We start from the raw sequence: 16,649 nt of genomic DNA on the forward strand, positions 1-16,649 counted from the left end.
ATATAGGGATAATGACTTATTTTCTCCGTTGCTTTCCTAATAATTAACTGCATACTTGCATTTTTGTGATGTCCTAAGCACAGGACTGATATTTTCATTGAAATATTGAACCACTAAATATCAAGCTAAGTGAAGTATGTGAAATAAAAATGGGTTTTCATACAGATCAGTTTACATTCACATTCACTGAATTTCATTTGCAATTTTAATAACACTTCATTCAGGCCACTCATATTTAATACCTTTAAAACTTAGTATGATCAGCAAATTCCCAAATATCTATACTCTGCTTTTCCAGGATATTCATACGTTCACATGTATTTCGAGAAGCACGGATAACAGTACACGTCCAATGAAACTTCAATCGTGGCCTCTTTCCACTGTGAAAACTGACCATGAAAAATCACCCTTTTCTCCCATATTGTAACATTTTTTAAAATTAATGCAGGAACTTTCCTCTTAGCCAGCTGCCCTGTTTCCTCTGTTTTCTTTTAGCTGGCTGCACCATTTCCTGTAGTGTTTGATGACATTGACACTGTTAAATACCTTCTAGTTCTTTAAAAAAAAAAGTATTAAGATAGTTTCAACTGATTTGCCCAGTACTGACTTAATGGTCTCTACTCTTCTTTCAACTTCCATCAAATTCACTTTAAAATTGTCAACATAATTTGCAGTTTCACATCTCAAAAGCTATCAAAATAGTTTTAAACAGTGAATTTCACACCACCATTACCATTTTGACTATTTCATCCCTGAGTGCCTTTAAAACTGTTAGCTGTATGCCATCTGGTCTTGATATTTTCTTAATTTTATTTTGTACCACCTCATACTGACGAAGCATGACTTCAGATGAGTTCCCCCATAGGGAAAAATTCATGTCTGAGAATCTACCAAACTCTTCTGCAGCAAAAGCACGATTAAAATGTTAAGCCAATTTTGCTCCTATAACTTCTAAGTGCTTCTGTTTTCCTTTATTATTTTTTGGCATTACAGGCTCTGACAGACTTCTCGCTGCTGCAATTATTTTGGTTAAGAAACTTCTTATCTATCTTGCAATTGGTTTGATTTGTCTTCCTGTGGATTTTTTATTTATTTCTATTTCAGAAGTTTGCAATCCTTACATTTTTTTAAAAAATTTTCAACTATCTGAAGGATATCTTCTGGCCCTCAGCAGTCCCGAACACCCTGCTGCTTAGCCATGCAGGTTCCCTTTTGCCCTTTCTCAAGGCTAAGCAGGATGTATTTGCTCTGTGCCTTCAATAAAGTACCAAATAGTGTCTGTGCCATCTGCCATGGCCTAACTCTCTGTGATTCCTTCCAGACACTTCCTTACAGGGGTCCTTGTTGTAATTGTCTTTTCTGAATTTGAACACAACTGTGGGGAGATTTTTTTGGCTTCTGCAGTCCTGCAAGGATATAGAATCTAGCGAAACATGCAGCTGAAGTATTTTGAACCACATCCACCTGCCTTTTGCTTCTTTCTCATGGGATCTGCAACTACCCAGTCCATGAAAATCGGTAATTTAGCCTCAGCAGCCCTCTAAAGAAACTTATTGTAAGGTATGTAAGTGTCGCTATCAACCTGGTTTCCTCTGTAACACTCAGTTTTCTTCCAACTCATTCCTACAGTTTTGCCCCAGTAACTGTGTCATCTAAAACCACATACTCAAATACCTTTTTCCCAAGTTTAGCTAACTTGTGATTTCAATTTAACTGTCAACTCTTCATTACATTCCTCTGTATTTGCAAGGTCTCCTTGATTTGTCTTACAGATGAATGTTCTCCTTACACTGTTTTTACAGCTACAGATGAAAATACTCCCTTTCAGCTGCTCTATAACTCAAGGAAGTTCACTGCAGAGATCCCAGTCTGCTGCACCAATGCTGTTAAACTCTTGTTTTTGACAATTGTTAAATAAATCACTCTTAAACCAACAGAAGGATAATGGTATTTAAAAGCAGTCAACATAAACTGACATTTTCCTCCCGGCCACTCCATAACTTATCATAGAATCACAGAATAGTTTGGTTTGGAAGGGACCTTTAGAGATCATCTAGTCAAGCCCCCCTGCAATAAACAGGGTCATCTTCAACTGATTCAGGTTACTCAGAGCCCTGTCGAACCTGACCTTTAATCTTTCTAGCAATGGGGCACATAGCACCTTTCAGGGCAACGTCTTCCAGTGTTTCACCACCCTCATTGTAAAAAATTTCTTCCTTATATCTAGTCTGAATCTGTCCTCCTTTAGTTTAAAACTGTTACTCCTTGTCCTATTGCTACAGGCCCTCCTAAAAAGTCTCTCCCCATTTAAGTACTGAAAGGCCCCAAGAAGGTCTGCCCAGAACCTCCTCCATGTTGAACAAGCCCAACTCTTCCAGCCTTTCCTCATAGAAGAGGTGTTCCAATCCTCTGAGCATTTTTGTGGCCCTCCTCTGGACCCACTCCAATATGTCCAGGTCTTTCCTGAACTAAGGACTCCACAGCTGGATGCAGTACTCCGGATGTGGTCTCACCAGTGCAGAGTAGAGGGGCAGAATCACCTCCCTTGACCTGCTGGCCACAGTTCCTCTAGTGCAGCCCAGGATATGATTAGCCTTCTGGGCTGTGAGCATACATTGGCAGCTTTTCACCCACCAGTTTGCCCAAGTCTTTCTCCACAAAGCTGCTCTCAATTCTTTCATCCCACAGCCTGTATGGATACTGGGGGTTGCCCCAACCTAGGTGCAGGAACTTGTACTTGGCCTTGTTGAACCTCATGATGTTCAATAAGGTCTACTTCTTGAGGTTTTCCATGTCCCTCTGGATGTCACCCCATTCCTCAGGTATGCCAACTGCACCACTCAGCTTGGTGTAGTTTGCAAACTTGCTGAGGGTGCACTTGATCACACTGTCTATGTCATTGTCAAAGATATTCAACAGTACTGATGCCAGTAGGGACCCCTGGGGGACACCATCTGTCACTGATACCATCAGGTCATTGAGCTGTTGGCCACTGCACTCTGGATGTGACCATCCAACCAATTCTTTATCTATCAAACAGTCCATCCATCAAGTCCAAATCCTTTCAATTTAGAGAGAAGGACTTTTGGGGGACTCTGTCAGAGGCCTTACATAAGTTCAGATAGATGACATCTGTAGCCCTTCCCGTGTCCACTGAGGTAGTCACCCCGTCCTAGAGAGGTCGGTCAGGCAAGAATTACCCTCGGTGAAGCCATGCTGGCTATCTCCAATCACCTCTCTGTCCTCCATATGCCTTATCATAGCTTCCAAGTGGATGTGTTCCATGATCTTCCCAGGCACAGAGGTGAGGCTGACAGGTCAGTTCCCAAGGTCTTCCTGTGATTTATGACATGAAGCCCACAGCTTCTTTTCCAGCATCCTTTACATTTTGCCTTAGAAGCCACGGTCTCCTCTTCTTCTGCCACAGACATCCAGAGGGTCTATTTCCCCTGAATCTCCTTGACTGCTGGCTAGCAGACAGCCCTGATGCTGGATGATATGTGCTACCTGACAGTCAGCAGGCACATTCCAGTACAACTGTCCTCCAACAGCCTCTGGTTCTGTCAGATGCTGAGTAACAGCCTCCTACCTATGGCAGGAATCCCAGGGCAGGGCCATGGCTGCCTTCCTCCCATCCTCCCCCAGGCAACACCCTCCCACATCAAAACTGGCATGGTTATCTTGTGGACAGGTTTTATTTACAAGATTATTGGAGAGGCTTGCTACAGACCAAGCACATATCCCATCAGAGAGAAAAATCTGTCCCTTGGGATATTCATGCCATGTGAGACTTTGGGGATTGTATCAGGAGCAAGGCACTTCTGTAAAATTCTGGTGATCACCAGATATTTGCAACCTTTTGCTTCCACTTTACAAAATAGATAATTTAATGTATCCCTATTTTTCTCATGAATGAAGGCAGTCCATGTCTTTAAAAAAATTCAAGTGCTGAAAGAATGTGTTGTAGAGACACCCAGAACTGTCAGCTTTTTGTTTTGTACACCTCATCATTTCAAAATATTGGTTGTTTCAGATAGATTTTCAGATGCCAGATAACGAAATACACTATTTTAGAACCACTTCTGCAGGCACTTCTTATATACACAACATCCATAAACCATAAAGGACCCATCAGCTACCATAATGTCAGCTTAGCTGAAAAAGCTCTGCTGGTATTGTCAAAATGTTTAGCCTAAGATAGTGGAAAAATCACAAAAATTTTGTTGTTTAATAAGATAATCTTATTGTCTCCTCTGTTTTTAAACCTTATGAAAAGAAAATATTTCAGTGCTTGTTATTTGCCAACCATTTGGGAAAGTCCAGTAGAGTTTTATTATCTTGTGTTGAAGTGTTATCTCAGGGGAGTATGCATAGCATACGTACATCAGCTCAATTTATGTCACAATATTGAATACTTACCTAAAGATTTAATTATTTAAATCTGCAGAAATCAAGAAATCTGGATTTACCCCAGTGTCACTGGTAGTAGAATAAGACATGGTACATGCAAGTGTGTATGTGCACATGCACTGAAATTTACTTTCCAGCATGAAGCCCCAGTTAAAGCAGACCTGTAAAGACGGTGATTGATAAGAACCATGAGGGTCCTCTTCCAATTACATTTGTAACTTAAATTAATGCTACATGTTGCTATATGTTTATTATTTTTGCATTACACACATTGTGTAAAATTACTCCAGGGACTATGTCATTATTTTTCAGACTGCTGTATTTTTCTGAAGAAAACTGTGCATTGTTTGGGTGTTTTTTGTACAATAAAAATTTCACACACAATCTCATCTAGAACTCAGCATAGTAGAAAAGTATTTGCAAGTAGTAATGAATTATTTCACTAGATTTTTATTGGGCTATTTTCAAATATAGATGAATGCATTTTGTTCACAAAAATAGGAGCTTTTCCAAATATTATCAGATAATAATGGAAGTGCTCAAATTATCATTCTGAAATTTTCTCATTGTTTTGATAATGTTGTCCCTACTTTAAACAACTCTGAATACTAGTCTCAAAGAGTAAGCTCTCCAATTTTAAAATACAGGTTACCCAACGAGGGAGCAAAACCAAGCCCATGCAAGTTTTGTGTCCAAGTATGTTACTCTAATGACAGAAACAAAATCACAGTTTAAAGACTATAAGCCAACTATAAGCTAAAATGTGTGGGACTACAACACAGCCATCATTCTTTAACAAATACAAAGGTTTCATTTATCCATTGCACCAATGGAAATTGACCACTAACTTTCCTTTAAAAAAGAGTCAAACCATGAGATGATCCCAGGTTTTGCCAGATGAGGGAAGCTAATATTCACTTACTTATTTCACTTTGTGATTTCCTGACAAAAGCTATTTATGGCTTCAGAGTCACAAGCAAAGACAGAGCTCAGGTCTTTCTCCAAGAAATACAACAATATGATAATCTTTTGCAGTAACAGGACTTGTGGCACTTAATCCAGCAAAATTGGCATTTCATTCACCAGCAGGTAAGGGTGCGCATGCATGGACACACACAAACACACACACATACACTATTTACTACATTAGAGCAGAGTAACACATATTCAAGATACCTGCCCTTTACACAGTTAACCTACAGATTAAAAAAGGCTTAAATTTTCCTTTTTTTGCTGTTGAAAGATCATTTTTCTGTTAGTGAGCACTCGATAGGTTCCATAAAGCAATGCAAATAAAGAAAAACCTATTCAGCTTTGTAAATCAGATACATATGACTGGCTTTAAGATGAATATTTTCAGTGAACTGGGAATCGCGTGCTTCACTATTCTCTTAAAATTACACACAGGCTGATGGACTAAGAAAAAAGGAAAAAATATATTTTATTCAAAACAGCTCTAGCATTGAAATATTCAATAGCTTGACAACAAAACACTTCAGTAGATGGATAACAATGAGTATTCTTAACTGTAAACTGTAGATTGTTCTAAGGAACAATCTCTTACTCTGTAGCTTCTCCATTTGTGATCAAATAGTATCACCTTCACGGCCTTTTCAGTATGCTAAAACAAACAAAACCTGAACAAACAGCCCTACACACACATAGAAAAAAACCCAAACCTCAAACCTCAAAAAATGAAACCAGTTTTTGAATAAAAAGAGACAGCTGACAAAGGGTCTCTTCATAATTTGGGAAACCACCATTATTAGACTACATTCTCTTCATGCTTCAGCATCCAAATCTTCATTTGCTAAAACTCACTGATAATAAAAAATCTATCCCATTATATATTTAGATTTCTTCATGTGGATATTAAAATAAACTATGTTCTGAAATTAAGAGTTAAAATACCTCCTCTTGTTTTCCATACATATTTGCCTGTATAAATATACTTCATCGTTTTACAAATTACAGTATTTATATTAAAGCTTTCGGTCAGCAAATCATTACAGCTTAATACGAACAATTCCTGTGTTTTGGTTCTGTCTTTAAATCATTTTTGGAGATAACGAAAACCAGCCAAAATGAGTGACTGCAAATAATACAAACAACAAATTTATTTAGAAAAATAAACTGAAAATGCTGCTTGTCTGTTAGGTATCTCCATGAAGTATAGACAAATGGCTAGAAAAATTTTATGTCAAATACATATTACAAATGATTTCTTTAACAGTAACTGGGACTATAATGTCAATGTTCAATAGGAACATTTTGGATGTATAATTCCATAGACTAAATTTCTTGGTTGCTAATACAATAAAAAATGGATGCTATTACAAAAGATTATATCCCCTTTTTAAATACACCTTATCATGTTGATGCTTTTTCATATATATACATATATATATGTATGTATATGTATGTATTTATTTAAACCTAAGAAAAGACCATAGTCCTTTCTGTGAAGAGATCCCCATAGTGAAAGAAAGCGCAAATGTTTTTCTTCAGTTCTAACTTTCCTTTTGGAGCCCCGGCAAAGTATAGCTTGTTGTGGCCAAAAATCTCCTGGGGCCATCTGTGCAAATGGTGACACACATCATTACCCTGAATGGAAGTGACAGTGCAAATACTAGAAGTGCATTGAGATGCAATCTCTAACAGCCGAACTTCTTCAAAGTTGGGCGGAGGACAGGAGACAGTGTCATTTTAAGCAATTTAACATCACTGATGCCCTGTTCCTGTATGGCTTTGAATATGTACAAGGGATGACAAGGTCTTCTTTCCCTACAGACAGAAACATTCCTCTGTTACAGTAAATGCATTCATTTTCTGCTATTACCTAAGTGCTTCATTTCTCCTTTTGGCTACATACTGAAATATTTGTGGATGCTGGCTGGACCCATGAAAAACTCACTGTTTGTTACTCTGGTTGCTCAGCACAGGACTCAAGTGTCAGGCTTGGAGACAGCAGTTTCTGCAATGGGGCAAGACATTTAGTCCTCTATATTCTCCTTTCCCACTAAATGGAATTTAAGGCTGTGGCTTTTGCCAGGACTCAGCTTGTAGCTGTCAGATCTGAGAAAGCTGATAAAATGCAGATTACACTCATGATCAGTTGTGCTCTGACTTGAAGGGCTTTTCCATTCTCCACAGAGGGTCAGGTTCCTGGTTACTTCTCAGATCTGGCCTGCAAGAAGTCACTATGATGAATCTGATGTGCAAGAAATTAACTGACGTGCCTCCAGGTATAGATATTCCTTCAAGCCTGAAGGTGCTGTTAAAAAGAAGAGAAGACAAAGTTATAAAGATGTTATTTCAAACAGATGAAGTTAACAGTAAACAAAACAGAATTTTAAATGATTGTTTTATTTCTTGTGTGAGCAAATGTTCAAAGACTTATGGTATTTTGAAACTTGTCCCTTTATAGTTGCACCTGGTTATTGATACAAGCCTTGGTTCTGTGCTGGGATAAAGGGATTTAGCTTCAATAATGTCTTTGGAATCACATCGTATTACACCACCTGAGAAAGTGATTGCTACTGGCCTAGGTCTTGGACTATATGAAGATCTTGAAATGATATTTTTTTTTTTATTTTTCATTTTAAGAAGATTAACCTTCTTCACTTACCTAACATAACAATTCAACTTAACAATATGCCTCAAGGCACAAAGTGAAACAAGAACTCCTGAGATTTTAAAAATAAAAAGCTATATATTAAACATTTGAAAAAACCTCCAAGAATTCAAGTCTAATTTAGACAATCTGTATTCTAATCCCTCTTCTCAGATTAAATAGAAAGTGAATTCAGCAGAAGTTTCTCAACTGACACGTAAATTTCCTAATCAATAATACACTAGATGATAGAATTTTGATTTCATTCCTTCACATTCCTTTTTGTTAAACTGCTTTAATTTGAATAAAATAGTCCTAGAGCCAGTGGACGAGAATAATGCTCCAATCTAGTGCTGAGGTTCACTGACTCACTGAATTTCTTAACTTTATTTATCAGACATTAGATAAAGCATCACCAAAAAGAGAGACCTTGGGATACTTACCTGTTGGTAGCTAGGGCACTAACTTGGATTAAATGATTGAATTCACACTTCTTGAGGAAAAGAACGAAAACTTCCTCTTTCAGTGTTGGTGAATTACACCCAGAGCTACATACTGAAAGGGGGAGGAAAATTACTTCTTTGCCATTAGCTTTATGAATCTAGCCCTTCATTCGCACTTCTTTTTGTTTCATATTGACTGGAATTCATCAATTTGATAAAGATTGTCAAGGGGTAGGACTGAATTTCACTTTGGCAGGAGAAAAAAGAGAACCTGAAGGTGGTGTCGTTGACCCTTTTTATTTTTTTCCTGACAACTAAAACAAAATATTACTCAGGGAAACTTAAGTAACATTCAAGATTGTAACAGTGACCCAATGTAACCCAACAGTAGCCCAACAATAACCCAACCCCGCAAACACGGTATAATAAATTACAATAAATTTGTCCTAGAAGTAATTTTTCTTCTTAGCCAACTATTTAGGTCTTGGCTTACATTATTAATGAAAAAGATGAGTATCCTAATTAGCTGTTAGTAGTTTATTTTTTAACTGAGGACAGTCTTCATATCACTAGAAACAGCCCTTTTTCAGCTGTCACAGTTTCTGGCTTCAATTACATCTGGACTAATGATTCGTGTATATTAATACCTCATAAAAAACCATACAAAAAATATGTCATTGCCCTTGAACTCAGCTTAATGTTCATAAAACAGAATGGAGTCCTCTAGCATCTCTCTAATTCAGTCATCAACCCACGTAATTTGGTACATTCCCAGTCATACAACCACATGATATCCACCTTCATTTCATCAACATTCCATCAAAGAAGAAAAGCCCATGTTTCTATATGATGTCTCTACTAAAAAGCACATGTGAAAAATGTGATGCACCTTTCCACATAAATAACGAATTTGTTCAATCTAGAAGATTATGATTAAGCTTCTTCAGTTAAAAATTAGGAAGGTGGCAACGTCTGCAGTAAAAACTGACAAAGCAGTTCCTCTTGTCACTTTCAAAAAAAATCCATAATTACAAATCATTATTGCACAAATGAAGAAGTGAGAGAGAAAATAGGCCAGTTACTGAAAAACAAAAAGTGTCAACTAATTAAAGGTTACTATCCTGATTTGTCTAGTTCTTAATTTTATAGCTTTGACTATTTTGACAGGCTGTCAAATCACTACATTCAAATCACTACATTTAATTAATAATTGAAAAATCCCTCCATTAAACCATACCTTGTCAACATCCTCATAGTGGAAAAAAGTGACCTTACTAGGGAGCTTGAATTTGGACAATTTATGGGAGACCATTTTGTTAATTCACATCCCTTTTCTCTTTCCCTACTTAAATAGCATTATTGGGTCATTCTCTTTCTTCTACAGCATCAGTGTGAAGTTCCAGAAAAAAACAGACTTAGAGAAACTAATGCAATTTTTTTCCCCATTCAAAACCAGATAACTAGTGTTCTAGAATAAAAAATTATATTTTACTTCTCTGACAGTATTGCCCCAACACATCTACTCCTTTTGTTTCCTTCTATTTGCCACAGTTTTCTCAAAAACTGAAAGTGAGTCTAGTCCAATCTAGCATGGCATTCTCCTCCCCATCATGGCCATGACCATAGTGTCACTGCACAGAGTTCTATGCAGAACACTGTGAATGGAAAATATTAAAGGAAAAGGCTACTAATGGGAAGAGCCCTTTCACCTCAGACTTATAGAATGGCTATGCATACATTGGTTAGCATAAATTGAATGACGATTTACAGATTTGGTACAAAACAGGAAAATTATAGGAGGGGACATTTCTCCACTGTTAGCTGAATAAGCAATTAATTTTGTTTTAAAGATACTCAGACACAGATATACTCACATTCAGCTCACAGTATTTAAAGAATAATAAATGCAGTTTGATTCTATAGTGGCATGATAGGAAGAGCATCAAGCAAATTATATAGAAGACATTTATCAACTTGAACTGATGAGTGCAGTGGTGACTGACATTACAGAAAAGGATACTTTAGATGCAACTTTTTATGCTTGGTCTAGTGCCTTTTATTAAAAAAAAAAAAAGAGAAAAAAACTAGGAAAAATGTATTTCACGTTCAATTGAGAAAGAGAGATATGCTTGAAAGAGAGATAAACTATGTAATTTCCACATAATTTTGAGTCTGAGAAAAGCACCTGAAAGACTAGTCTAATTAAAATTTCCATTGTTTGGGCTATTTTAGCACATTTGGATGTATGTTGTCATCAGTCATAAGCACACTAGCTGTCAGAGCTATTAGCTGTACTCACATATTTAAGAGTATAACAAATGTTCCCAAGGAAAAAATAAAATCACATATTAATAAATCCTCCTAAACATAGTGCACATATTTTGTAGATATTGTTTAAATAATAATGACATCTATTTTGGTTACTTAGTTATACCTGAAAGATACAGAAATATTTAAATTCAGATATAGACCATCTTAACTCTATTACCTTGGGTTTATTACTCCTTTCAGACAAGATGCATTACTATGCTAATTCATTCAATAGAAGAAAGAATTATTGCAAGGGAAGGAAATACTTTCGTAGATTTTTTTTTTTTTTTTGCTTGTTGCAATTGTCCAAGAAATCTCCATCATCACTCCTGGTGGTTTTGGGGGGTTTTTTAGGTATAAATTTAAATAACAGATTTCAGAAGACACACAGCTTCAGTCAGAAGCCAGAACCTTCAGATAAAATTGTGTGTTTTATAATTAAAGGAACTCTGCTGAATGTAAAACTGATTTTTTTATCAAGCATTTTATTTCTTCATTAACATTTGAACTATATAAGACAATGTTAATATTTTTGTGTTCTGTGGTATAGCACTGTTGAGATATCTTTCCCTGTAAAACCTGAAATGATCAAATCTAAACAACACAGAATGTTAACAAATCTGCTTCTTTGTAACTCTTCCTTTTTCCTCTGAAGCTTCAGAATACTTATTTATGTACAATAATACCCATCCTACTGTTCAGTCTGTAAATAATTTATTTGCCAATGAGCAAACAAGAATTCCCTGTTATTTACTGGAAGCTTTTCTTTTTCTCAAAGCTTTAGAAGAGATTGTAAATGGCATGAAAAATCAAAATTTCTAAATTTTCAATATCTACATTTTCTATTTTTTCCTTAACACATTGTAATTCATTTAATATGTTGACAGCATATATTAGCTTCTACAGTAGTATTACTCTTATAATCTTGCTAAACTCTCCCATCAACACTTCCCTAATGTGGTTATGAAGTCCTCCGTTGTTCCAGCTTTGATATCTCTAGAGCTTTCTCTAAACCAGTTCTAAATACAGTTCTAGGAAGATAATCCTAAATAGAAATCTGTAAATGATGTTAAAGAGTATATGATGAAAGCATTTATTAAATACACTTTTCCAACTGCACTTCTAGTGCTTAAGTAATGTATTTGTAGAATTTTACTGTCTTTGTGTGTTTACACAACAAAATGAAGACCATCAGAATATTGTCTCTGCAAGCTACATTAGAATAATATTTTTTATAATGAAAAGTTAATGGTAACAGAAGTATGCAATGAATGTCAGGAGCACCATGCTTGTCAGTGTATGAATCTCATAAAATTTCTTGTTAATTGCTCATCAGCTGCTGGCCAAATTGCTGTGGTGCTTGTCTCAATAATGTTCAAAACACCTAAAATTTAAGAGAAATGACAACATGAAATCAAGCCTTTTTTGTTGATAACAGTAGCTTCCAACGCAACTGATGCAGCTGAAATCTAAGCAACCAAAGTTACAAGCCCTATCTTGACACCATGGAAGTCAATAGCCTATATTGGGGGTTGTCATGATGATTGCCAAAATTGCCAAAACTCTGACTACAAAATGCTATTGGCTGAGACAATACATTTCTCTTCACCATTTTCAACCTTTAGAAACATTTTTATCACGTCATTTTTCTTGACACGGCTTTCTTCCTTTTCATTTGCCTTTGCCTTTCTGATCACTCATCCACTCAAATGTTGGAAAACAGCTCTGGCAATATATTAAAGCATTTCTTAACATAGAATTGGAAATACCAAGCGTGAATACATTCTTAGGAAGCCTATTTCTTTTTTCATTAGTTGTTGGATATGTTACGATACATCTTTCATGAAGCAAGTATTCACGAAATATTTTTTCCTTTCATCTCTAGGATACATATTTATTAGCTCCCAGAAAAGCTATTTTCTCAAAAAAATAGCTTTGGACTACACTTTATCTTGTATTTGACTAACATGCACAGAAAAAGCAAGAAATAATCAAGAGGAAATCAGGTTTTTGGGTTTTTTTGTGCTGAAGTATGATATAAAATTCACACTATCTTTCATTTCAAAGGAACAAGGCATGGATCTTCCTAATTATCATTTACAGTTAGGCTTCTGATGTAGGCTTGTGTAAAAAGCAAGGCCAAGTACACTTAAATGATCGCTTATCAATGGCTGTATTAGAATGTATATACATATATGAAAATAGAAACATATATGTGTTTATGCATTATTCATATATCCTACATATGTGTATACATACAATGTACATATATATATGAATTGTCTCTTCTGCTGAGTTGGGTTAGCTGCAGGACAGATCTTGGACAATATCCACAAGGCTGCAACCAGTAAGACTGTAGTTTGCAAGGTCACATCCAAAGCCACAGTTCAAAATGGCCACTGCCAGCAGTAGCTAAGCAACCAATGTGAAAACTAAACTGGGCCTTTCTATACAGAAGTAGTCACACTTCAGCTTATTTATATCCCTAGAAGAGATATGCTAATGATAGAAATTAATTTGATGTACTGACAGCCACTCTAATGTCTGGTGATAGTTCTTGAACAGTAGTTATCAATTGTTTAGCTATGAGGTCTTTGAACACAGAAAGTACTTGGGTATTAGTTTATGAGGGATTACTGAAATAATTAATACCAAGTGTTCAGTGGACAATAATGAAATCATAAAGCCAGCCTGGCATATCAGGCTTTTAAATATATACAGGAATTTTGGGTCCACTTTCTGGTTTGGCTGCAGTTTTCCTTTGAGATCTAAGCAATACTTTTAATCTACATATTACAAGTTAACAGCATTTTATTTGACTCTTCTTTTCATTCTCTACAGATGCCTGCTTCATCTTTTCAAACACTGAACCTACAAGCACAAACACAAAACCAAGAGTTTTGATGCTTATTGAGGACCCTTTATACTCTTGAAACAACAGAAATAAATAAACCATACATTGCTAGTGGTAAACAAAACCTCGCTTCTTGAAGCATCCTTCTGCTGAATATCAGAGGGCTGGGGATATATGGCTAGGTAAACCTGAGGCCTACTGCTATTTTCCCAAACAGAGGATCTGTATCTGAGAGGCAGAGAATGTCCTACAGTGATATGGAAAATAATACGGTGCAAGGAATACATCATTTCAAATTACTCAAGCAATCCAGCAGCCTTGTAGGATTAGACCTACTTACTTCTTACTGTATTTTTTCGGGTGTTAAAGCATAAAAGCAAGAAAATATGTTATATTATTTTAATCTTTCTGTCCTTAGTTCTGCTCTCCTTTTCATGTTGTGTCAAAGAAAATGTCATTAATTAGCTTGAATGCACATCTATGTCAAACGGAGGTAGAACAAAGATTAGGAAAAGAAAGAGATGCAAAAGACAGCTAAGTCCCTAACAGAAGTACCTTTCTGTTTCTAACTATTATTAGCTATTAACACACTTGGAGAGTGGGTTAAAAAGTTCACCTAGTTTACCACAGGCAATGCCATAGCAAGGAAATAATGAAACAAAAATATTAGGTATGAAGTAACCTTGCATTCGCAATGAGTTGCCAAAGAATTTCGCATCCAATATCCATGCTGCAAGTTCCCTGTCAGTAAGGTACCTATTACCTCTGCTTTATTTAAGGATGTTGCCATCATTGTTTTCTTACATTCTAGCTGTTGATGGAAACTAAGAGAGAATGGAAGGTCTGACAGGTGAGAAAAGACACCACTACCCCATACCTAATAAGTGTAACTGTTTTTTCTGTAAAAATTCAGATTTCCTGTGGTTTATTTTTAAATCAGTCAATTTTTAAGGCTGACTATTTATAACTGAAAAAGGGATGACAATACAAATCCCTATGAACCCACAGTCACCGAATAAAAATAATTAATTGAGTATATGGCATAATCTACATGCCAATGGAAAAAACCTTTTATCAGTCAGTGAAAGGGACATTAGTCTCAAGACACATGAAAATTCACACAGAATAATTAATAAATGCTTTAAAGGACTTACATCTGCTATTATTTAAACTGTTTATGTTTCATTTTTTAGAGTTTAGAGGTTTTTGTATAATTACATGTCTTACGGTGACACGTGAATGGTTTGAAAATTGTTCTCCCCAGAGTACATCTTCCAGTTGACAGGTGCAACCTTTTTCATTCAGCTGGGAGCTACGAAGAATGGATGACAAGTGAGCTGGCAGCCCTCCACTTGCTTATTTTTTTAAAAGAAGAAAGTATATGTGTAAAAGAAGCCATGCTGGAGACAATGTAAATATCAATATTTCTGCCCTTTTCTTTTTTTTTTTTACATTTACTGATCTTTCATCCATTTCAAATGACTCAAGCAAGCCAGCAGCCTTGTAGGATTAGACTTACTTTGCTAGCCAAAAGGACTTAGAAGACATCAGAAAAAATCTGCAAATACTTTGGCAGTGCCTTTCTGCAGGTTTGCCTGTTGAGGGATGAAATAATTTATAATTCTAGCTGACAACATGTGTTTCGTTACAAGTGCTTGCAGTATTTACTTTTTTCTTTATCATTTGGCACCAATATTTTGCTACTCAATAAAAAAACAAACAAAAAAATTCACTGTCAGCAGATATGTGGAGATTACTGAAATTACATTATCTCGTTCTCCCTAAACATGCCAATGTGACTAAAGGCTCACAATGATTCACTACTATTCTGGTTAGTCAACATACTCAAATTCAAATTTTTTTTCTTGACAAAATAAAAGGGTTTTCTGTGATGTTTCGGAACACTGGGAGATTCTGTCTTTGTAGCTAGGAATTTTTAGCTGCTAAAAATTATTGAGTAGCTCACAGCTGAATCTTGGGCAGAAGCCTGTAGGTGTGAGAAGCCCTGAGGACATGCAGCAATGGGACAGTGTTTACTACAAGTGTCCCCATTTCAGCAGCCTACTTGAAGACATCCTGACCATCTGTTGTAGCCCTTTTCCCCCACTAGGCACAACAGAAAGGGTTGTACCTAGTGCTTGAGATTTCATGCACTGTGAAGGAAAAATACTGAAACTTCTGCACATTAACTTACCAAGACTTAACCAGCTACACTCTTGAGCTCCTGACAAAATCATGATGGTATCAGGAAGAAATTGAATGGAAAGAGCAACAGCTATTCTAAAAATGAATGTATTCTTAGATTGGAAGGTGAACAAAGCCCCACAGCTAAGCATCAGTATATTACCTAGCATTTTCATGTGCTTTGTACTTTCAGCAACAATATGCATGAAAGAGATCAACCCAACAAGACATTTACATTGAAGATGTATGAAAGAATCTCATTATGGAAAGCATTATGCATTTTCTGGAATGTTCAAATGCAATTAATGTGAACCTTGCTAAAGAGCTCTGAATTGTGATGTGGTACATACACTACTAGAAGGTACTTGCTTTCTAGATTACATAAGTAAGCACAGGAAGCTTAATTTCTCTCAATTGTTAGCACAGACATCCCAATCAAAATCTACACATGTGAAAAATATAGTAAAGAACTACTTCAAGGGCATAGGTAGCAGTATGTGGTGATATCCCACAAAAAAAGGAGACTATTATATAGGGAACAACATATCCCAGTTTCAGATCTCTTTCCTTTTTATAGAAAAAATTAAAAGCCATAAAGCATCTCTGCCTTAGATCTTTCATAATATCCACCAAATATGCTTAAAAACTCGGCAAACAACGAACAAAAAACTCCTGGGTGGTTTTCTTTTTTGTGTGTGTTTGTTTTGGTTTTCTGGTTTTGTTTCTGTTTTTTTGTTTTTTGTTTTTTGGTTTTTTTTTTTTTTGGTGGGGTTTTTTTTGTTGATTGGTGGGGGGGGTAGGTTTTTTCTTTCTCAATATTAACACTTGCAAACCT

The 16,649-nt window shown here is 36.2% G+C and overlaps 1 protein-coding gene across 3 annotated transcripts in view; it reads right to left on the reverse strand.

The window, feature by feature from the left end:
- Positions 1 to 5,834: 5,834 nt before the first annotated feature.
- The window catches only part of PRR16 (proline rich 16), a 147,979-nt gene continuing 137,164 nt past the window's right edge, over positions 5,835 to 16,649 (reverse strand). For all 3 annotated transcript variants that reach the window (XM_030470435.1, XM_030470433.1, XM_030470432.1), the window contains one exon: positions 5,835 to 7,684. The gene's annotated coding sequence lies outside the window, so the exon portion shown is untranslated. The remainder of the gene's footprint in view (positions 7,685 to 16,649) is intronic.

The sequence above is a fragment of the Strigops habroptila genome, chromosome Z, assembly GCF_004027225.2.
Source record: "Strigops habroptila isolate Jane chromosome Z, bStrHab1.2.pri, whole genome shotgun sequence".
Lineage (NCBI taxonomy): Eukaryota > Metazoa > Chordata > Aves > Psittaciformes > Psittacidae > Strigops > Strigops habroptila.